Raw genomic sequence first — 8,163 nt, 5'->3', positions numbered from 1 at the left:
ATCAAAATTTCTTTAGAGACCAAGTTTTGCATTGACTCTCCATTCTCCTCACCCTCAGCTTGTGATATTTGTGTTTTAATTTCTTCAGAAAACAATAAACAGATGTAGTAAAGTGGCAAGGTTTTGGGTTCACCTTACAACATAAGTCTCACAAAAATGCAGAGGCAGAAATAGAAAAATAGGACTTTTATTTTGTTTTACAATAGGAGTTGGAATAAATCGTTTTTTCCAGTAAATTTCCTTTGTTTTAATTTTAAAAAATGTTGATAGGACAGAATGGACTGGCAGTAACACAGCTACATAAACAGTAAGGTCGATGCTATTGGTTTCAAACCAATCCACTAGCTGAGTTCACTCGGTACATGCAAACTACAAACCCAAATTAAAAAGGCAAAAACAAGAGCAAAACAAGACAGCAGTGGCTGGCTTGGCAATAAACATTTCTGTTGCTGTGGGACTCTCTACACTCGGTCACATTTATAGTGAAGCTCCCAGCATATGGCCTCGAGTGGACCAGCAGCACCTTGACGGAGCTCTCTACACTCCTTCCAACCATTCATGCTGGCAGCACGAGTGGACCAGCAGCACCCAATTCAGCCCCAGACAATGCCAAACCAGCCATGTAGACCCACACCTGTATAGGCTTGCCCTGATTACAGCACCTGTGCAGCATGGTGCATTCAAGGTCCATTGGTAAAATTCATTGTTAAAATACCACTTCATCACATTCCGCCCCTGTCATTTTTATCGGTGTCCCACCGATACACTCGAACAGAACAAGGACTTTAACTGGGACATCGAATAAAACACTTGACTGAGGAGTCTGTCTCCTTTGGTCAAGTCAATTGTGTCCAGTTCCATCTCCCAATGGTCCCGTTGAAGGTTCCTGCAGCATCTCAGTTCTTGTTGCCATCGGGGAAACGTTCTTTTCCAGACTAGGCACTCTTGACCACAGTACCAGCCAAAGTGAACGATTGCTTGATGCCCTCCATTGGGGTGTGGGAACAGCCTGCTTAACTCTTCAGCTTCGAATGGTCGTCAGAGCTTCCTGTTGAGGAGCAGTCTCGGCTTCGCTCCTCTGCCACCAGCTTGTGCAGGAAGTACTGGTAGGGCCACTTTGCTGTGGAGTTCCAACCACATCCCGCGACGTGCTCACTGCTGCCTTTGTTTTGCTCATGTTACAGAATTAAAGTTATTCCTATACTGAATACGCTAAACCTACAAAATTGGAAATTCCTCAGCCCACTTCAAAATATCTACACAGCCTCTGATTGTGAGATCCTGCCGACAACGCCAATTGTAGTAAAGTGGCAAGGTTTTGGGTTCACCTTACAACATAAGTCTCACAAAAATGCAGAGGCAGAAATAGAAAAATAGGACTTTTATTTTGTTTTACAATAGGAGTTGGAATAAATCGTTTTTTCCAGTAAATTTCCTTTGTTTTAATTTTAAAAAATGTTGATAGGACAGAATGGACTGGCAGTAACACAGCTACATAAACAGTAAGGTCGATGCTATTGGTTTCAAACCAATCCACTAGCTGAGTTCACTCGGTACATGCAAACTACAAACCCAAATTAAAAAGGCAAAAACAAGAGCAAAACAAGACAGCAGTGGCTGGCTTGGCAATAAACATTTCTGTTGCTGTGGGACTCTCTACACTCGGTCACATTTATAGTGAAGCTCCCAGCATATGGCCTCGAGTGGACCAGCAGCACCTTGACGGAGCTCTCTACACTCCTTCCAACCATTCATGCTGGCAGCACGAGTGGACCAGCAGCACCCAATTCAGCCCCAGACAATGCCAAGCCAGCCATGTAGACCCACACCTGTATAGGCTTGCCCTGATTACAGCACCTGTGCAGCATGGTGCATTCAAGGTCCATTGGTAAAATTCATTGTTAAAATACCACTTCATCACACAGAGAACCAGATTTGAGCCCTATTTAAAAAAAAAAATCTATTTAAGGATCCCCATTAGTCTTTACCAACGCAAAGACTGCTCTTCCTGGGGTCCATTCTCATTTTAAAGACATTACACAGTCAAACGGTAATTTATACAACACACATCAACAACACAGAGTTCCACATTCAATTCAGTAATTTACGATTTATTTTTAAAGAATGATGATTTTTTATTGTCTTAATTTCCTGAGGCAGCCTATTCCAGCGTGAGATGGCTCGGTATAAATATATATAAATGTATTTTTTTGTGCATTAGATCTTGGCCGAGGCAAAATAAAATTAGTATTAGGGGCTTGTGTTGTGCTTAAGCCATGTCTTTTATAAGTGGGCTGAAGACCAAACATGGAGGCGCAGAGACAGTTCAGTTCTGCTCTGGCTCATGTAGAACCCAGAGCTTTGGATTCTCCGATTTCTGAAGAGAATGTAAACGCATCAGATCTGATTATTACAATTATACTTTTTTTTTCAAATTTTTTTCTTTTGTTTTCAAATTTATTTATTTTTTGCCATTTTTTTCTTTTTTTGCAAAGCAGACTTGCATTATTTCATGGCGCTGGGATTATTTTCCCTTCGCATTTCACGTGCCTTTTCTCTGACATGAAAACAAACAGTGCTGTGTGATGATGTCATCAGGCCGCGCTGCACAGTTTGCTTGCGCAGGTGTGAGGGCTGGCCAGCAGGGGGCAGGTGTGAAACAGAGACCTCTCTTCAATCAAGGCAAACTTGAAATCATTTGTATTTTCATGACTGTTCAGAAAACATAAAATATCAGCAAATAATCGTTTGTATAATCAAGATTTCAATTATGACTAAAATAATCGTGATTATAATTTTTTCAATAATCGAGCAGCCCTATAACATATTGTTGTTTGTTCTGTTTTCTGGTTCTAGATGACAAATACTTCAGTATACAAGTGCATCGTTCAGGCATGGGTATTGCAAACAGAGTACATTTTTTATTCACTTTGTTAAAGGTTTTCTCCTGCAGCTTTACTTAGAGATGTTGTTTGTCCTTGAAGAGCAGCTGATAGTTTTTATCAATACCTGGACTCATGAATACACTGACACGTATCCCGCTTCGTACCACGATCAGAGAATCACTCATTGAGTTAAAAATCGTCGTGTCAAAGTCTGGGGTCGGATACGCAGTGGCAGAAACCACACGGATGACGTAAATGCCAGACACTTCATTTATCTGCAGAGAAAAGGATGCAAATAACTGACAACTCCGGGAAGTGCAGCTTCAACCACCTCTTTTTATTTCTATGCACCGCGTTCCAAATTATTATGCAAGTTGTATTTCAGTGTCAAAATGGTTAAGAAAGAAAAAGGTTTTCAATGAAACTCATGGATGGTTTTGCGTCTCAGGCTCTATGAATCACTGACATTAATCTCAGACGCCTGTGATGATTAGTTTTCAGGTTAAGCCCAGTTAAGGGAAAAACTACTGAAAAAGGACGTTCACCATTATAAAGCAGACCATCATTTTCAAGTTTTATGGGAAAGAAAAAGGGTCTTTCTGCTGATGAAAAGTGTGAAATAATTGAATGCCTTGATCTAGGTATGAAAACCTTCGTTATTTCATGAAAGATGAAGCGTAATCATCGTATTGATAAGAGATTTGTGGCTGATTCAGAGCACACTCCGGTTTGAGCAGATAAAGGCACAATAAGGACGGTTTCAGCCAGACAAATACATCAGATTAAGAGAACAGATGCTACAAAGCAACATACAGGTATTTGAAGCTGCTGGTGCCTCTGGAGTCTCCCGAACATCAAGGTGTAGGACCCTCCAGAGGCTGCAGTTGTGCATAAACCTTCTATTCGGGCCTCCCCTAAACTGTTAATTGAAGCTGATGAACAGAAACGGCTGCAGTGGCTCAGAAATACATGAAGACTCATTTTCAAACAGTCTTGTTCACTGATGAGGCCGTGTAACCCTGGATGTCAGATGGATGGAGTAGTGGATGGTTGGTGAATGGCCACCTTGTCCCAACAAGGCTGTGACGTGGGAGGCGGAGGGGGCGGAGTCATGTTTTGGGCCAGAATCATGGTGAGAGAGCTGGTCGATCCGTTTAGGATCCCTGAAAGTGTGAAAATGACCTCTAAAAATATGAGGACTGACCACTTTCTTCTATGGTACAAAAAGAAGAACCGTGTTTTCCCGAACAACATCATCTTCCTGCATTACAACGCACCATGTCCTGCTGTAAAGAAAACCTCTGCATCACTGGCTGCTATGGCCATAAAAGGAGAGAAACTCATGATGTGGACCCCCTCCTCCCCTGACCTCAACCCTAGTGAGAACCTTTGGAGCCTCAACAAAAAAAAAACATCTATGAGGGTGGGAGGCAGTTTTCATCCAAACAGCAGCTCTGGGAGGCTATTCTGACATCCTGCAAACAAATCCTCTACTTCCTATACTCTATCACAGAGGGGCTCCTATGCTAAAATATAACTTAAAACTAACCTGTTAATTTTTTTTAATTTCAGTAAATATGACCCTACTTGCATAACCTCCATCCTGCATAAAGAAAACCTCGTCCTTGCATTCTCGGTCACTCCCGACCTTAGCGGTTATTAATTTTGCTGGGATTGGCACAAAATTACACAAAAAAAAATCAACGTCTGCTTTCCCATTAGGACGCGGTGCGGCTCATGCATTTTAATGGCGCCGGTCCTGTGTTCGGCGGTGAGGGACAAGGCCACGCGTGACGTCTGATCGAGTCAAGGCCGAAGAAACAGCTGCGGTTTGTGCAGAGAAACAAAAGACCTTGTGTCAAAGCCGCGTCAGCTCCTCACAGCAGAGCGCAAGGCAGATTATTGTTCGACAAAGGTACGTTATGTACAGTTTACAGCCTGTTCCAGACGTTTCTGCCGTTCACACATCGTAACGGGAAAGGTAAAGATTCTCCCAAAAATGTACTGTTTGTGTGTTTTTATTTTGTTCTGATGTTGAACCGGATTAAAGGAGACATATTATGCTTTATCACAGCATTCTATGATCATCTATTACACACATACAACCTTATTTAACACTTCACACACTGCATGAAGCATTATTGGCCTAAATCAGTGTTTCCCACATGGTACTTGAGCACTTAGCAGGGGGTACTTGGAATAATTTCAGATCAAAAAAGGTGGAGCTGGGTAGAATTTTAATATGGATTTCAAAGAAAAGTTAATTTTGGTTCTGTTTTTCAGTAAAGGGTTTGATTTTAAATGTTAAATACTGAATAATCTTAGTTTAGTTGATCACTTTGTAATAATACTGGCAAGGTCCTCAAGGTAGGGGGTACTCAGGGTAACAACTGAAGGGGTATGCAAGACAAAAAAGGTTAGGAAACACTGACCTGAATGACTCGAATGAATTAGGACTAGACCAGGGGCCAAATGCGACGTTCAGACCATGTTTTGGTGGCCCTCAGGCTTCTTGTTGAAGTGGCACACGTCACCAGAGCTGGGTCGAGTCGCTGCTGGTCATAAAGATGTCTTTTTTTTGTCTCCATGTGGTCTCAGTTGTGGCAACGTCACAGACACTATTTGTTAAGTATTAGTATAAGTATTCATTTTAAACTTTGCTTATTTAATTTTTTTTGCTAAATGAAATATAATAAATAACAAAATTAACCAGCTAAAGTAACATCATTTCAACCCCTTACCTCCCACCTGAACCGAGCACATTTTCTCCAGTTTGGCTTTACCCCAGTCCAAAAGCTTCTGGAAACAATGATGGAAATGTGACAAAAAAGCGAGAAAACATTGACAAAAAAGTGACGAAAAATTGATGAAAAAGTGTCAAAAATGTCACAAGAAATTGACAAAAAATTGAAGAAAAAATGACAAAAATGTGGAAAAAAAATGTGATACAAATGTGACAAAAAATGACAAAAATGTGACAAAAATGTGACCGAAAAATGACAAAAATGTGATTAAAATTTGACCAAAAAATGACCAAAAAATGACAAAAAAATGACAAAAAAATGACAAAAAAATGACAAAAAAATGACAAAAAATTGACGAAAAAATGACAAAAATGTTTTTTTTCATAAAAAAATGATGGAAAAAAAATCTGATGACGTGAGGAAAAAGATCCTCTTGGTTCAGACGGGAGTTAAGAGGTTAAATTACATGTTAATAAAACACACCCTGGAACCGCCACCTTAACGTGGTGGAGGGGTTTGAGCCTGAATGATCCTGGAGCTCTGTTGTTTGGGGCTTCAGTCCCCTGGTAGTGTCTCCCAGGGCAAACAGGTCCGATAGGTGACAGGTCAAAGAACGGTTCAGAAGCCCCTTATGAGAGACCAACAGGCCCGGGTTGGAACCATGAGGCCGTTCTCCCGTGGACCCACCACCTGCAGGAGGAGCCATAAGGGGCTGGTGCAACAACCCGGCAACGGAAAAGTGGAAGAAAATGGATGGATGGATGCTAATAATATGAAATAATCAGTTGGAGAAATGTATATTGAGTGAAATGCTTTCACCCATATGAAATGACCAGCATCGGTATCAACTAAAATGACCCCAGAAGTATCTGTATCGTATCTATCCAAAAAAATGTGGTATCGCCCATTTTACTGTGAGACAGAGCTGGCATTAAAGGCTCCATACCTGATTTTTTTCTCGCAATGAAAGAAAGTTGTTTTGTCCTCCTTTAGTATATTGAAATCTCAGTCATTTGTAGGGAATAAAAACACTGTAGATCTAAATATAAACCATTCTGTGACACTGACCCAGAAAAGTGACCCTGTACATTGTAAAATGTAACTTTAAACTCTTTTTGGGGTTATACAAATATGTTTGGAGAATAAGTTGACATTTTCATTGAGTGGCCTCCTCCTTCATTGTGTGTGGGAGTTCTAGGTCCGACATGACAACCCTGCGAAAGGAAAAAGCTCACAGTGAAAATGTTACTCTCAAATCTAACTTAATGTATTTATTTTTAAACCTCCAGACTGGGTTAAATTTGTTGTTGCGGAAAGTGCCGTCCATCTGTCTCCAAACCTCCCCCCCCCCCCCCCCTCCGTTCACCTGACTTCACCTCAGATCTTCAGCTCCACCGCTCCGTCACATATGGGGCCCGTCTGACGCCTGCCCCGCGAGGACTGTCCCCGTTTACACCTGGCATCGCGCTGGTTTAGGCCCGGTTTAGTGTAAGTTTGGACCTGGGTTCATCCTGGTCTAGTTTTACTCTCGTTCAGGTCTTTGAGGCGAGACGCAGTGGTCAGTTTGAGTTTTTTTACATCTTAGTTTTGATGTCGAAGTAAAAACCATCTCACCCTTTACAATGTTTATTTAAGGACATTTCCCACGCGTATCCATTCACGAATACAGACATAATTGGTATCCACACAATCCCCCGGACAACACTCTGTAAACCAAATTTGGCCGTTTCTCTTGGTCGGCAAAGTCCGCGGGGATATCGTGTACACACACATGCTCATACATTACAGAACTTAAGGCTTTTCCCCTAATTAGGTTTTTAGTCCTCACTTCGAAACAACATCTTCACTTTAGTAACTCCTACAGACTGCAAACTTTATGGTCTTGGACTTAACAAGATTTTGGAGGTTTGCTCTAACGCCCAGCTCACGTTAAATCCGGTTAAGGTCCGGTACGGCCTCCGCCATCTTAGAAAGTAATTGAAACCAATGTTGCACAGTCACACTGCTCCGCGAAGTCCGGGTCCGGTTGCCAAGGCCGTCCGGAGGATCAAGCTGACGGAAAAGCACGAGCAAAACAGGAAGTCAGGTCTCGTGAGAAGAGAAGATCCAGTGTTCAAAATAAAATCTGTCTGCTCCATAGACTGTATATATAATGGACATCTTCTCCCCGTTTAACATAATGACCACGGTCGAGGGGGAAATCATGGCTGATTTACTGGCTCTGACGAAGCATGTTCCTAAAAAGAGCATAAGGGCGGGATCTTCACTGTAGACTCCGCCCTTGCGTGACGTGTAGCTCGTGCAGCTCCAATGCTAACAGTCCGACCCTCATTAGTACGAGATTTCTAAAATTCTTACAAAAACCAACCTGGTCCCCTTAATTGTAGCTAACCCAGCGTTAGCGTTATCACAGGAGGAATATCAAGCTCTAGATAGTTCCAAAAAAAATTGGGACCAGGCTTTAAAGTTGTTTTTAACGTGTCTAAAGTGCAATGCTTTTCAGTGCGGGCCGATATGGAGGTACTACAGCAATG

This window comes from Gobius niger (genome assembly GCF_951799975.1).
Source record: "Gobius niger genome assembly, chromosome: 10".
Classification (NCBI taxonomy): Eukaryota; Metazoa; Chordata; class Actinopteri; order Gobiiformes; family Gobiidae; genus Gobius; species Gobius niger.
The sequence above is the reverse complement of the archived record's forward strand: the minus strand, read 5'-3'. Positions refer to the sequence as shown.